Genomic DNA, 1,151 nt, shown 5'->3' on the forward strand with positions numbered 1-1,151 from the left:
CGTATACTTGTATATTTTGTGTTATAGAACCGATAAAAAAATTTGTATTCGAAGTTATGTCATATAAAAAAAATTGTTGTATTTCGGTAATTTCAACCAATCACTGACGTCTATTGAAGTGAAAACAATTACTGCCGTGGAATGTAAACAACATGTTCTAACGGTGTCATGGGATCTTTTCCCTTGAATAAAATTAGTGCCGTAGTTTGTGAACAACAACTATCTGTGGTACTGTTATTTATGACCTCGTTCGTGCGTTTGTACTGGTTTTAGCTTTAGGGTTCGGGTTTTAGAGTTAGGGTTATGGTTAGGGTTATGATTATTCTTGCCATAACCTCACTCATAACCCTAACCCTAAAACCCTATAACTCATAACCCTAACCCCAACTCTAAAACCCGAAACCTAACCCTAAAACCCTAAACCCTTACTAGGGAATAATGATATAATTAAACAGCGAATAACACTCTTGACACCGGCAAAAATTATTGTTTACAAAAACAGCAGTAACTGTATTCATCTGAATAGACGTCAGTGATTGGTTGAAATTACAGAAATACAATTTTAACATGAAATAACTTATTAAGAAGAGATTTTTGTTAAGAAGGCTAAGAGAAAAAGATGTTTTATATGACACATTCTACCAGTATTCCAAGTTTGAAAGTGTTTCGTTAAGAAACCAAGTGGTACCCGTCAAATCAGAAAGATCCCGGTGCTCCAGCATAGCCACAGTGACATGACTAAAAGAAGTAAAATAATAATTAAAAAAACTATGCCATTTTAATCCACAGCAACGCCGGGTATCTCTGCTAGTTTATTATATTAGGTTATATTATATTAGTTTATTATATTGCGGCTTTTTTTTTTTCAATAAATTTTATTCAACAAAAACAATAAAAAACATTTAACAAAAACATCTTTAAATGCTTATTCCGAGCGGCTGCCAAGCAAATGGGAAGCAGTAATTGAACTAGATGGTGAATATGCTCCGGAATAATCATTTAAATGTTTTTGTTAAAAGTTGTTATTATTTTTGCTGAATAAAATTTATTAAAAAAAAAAAGCCACAATAATTATGCACCAACCTAATGTATATATATATATATATATATATATATATATATATATATATATATATAGTAGTGATATATAT

Source organism: Octopus bimaculoides, chromosome 5, assembly GCF_046866305.1.
Source record: "Octopus bimaculoides isolate indiv1 chromosome 5, ASM4686630v1, whole genome shotgun sequence".
Lineage (NCBI taxonomy): Eukaryota > Metazoa > Mollusca > Cephalopoda > Octopoda > Octopodidae > Octopus > Octopus bimaculoides.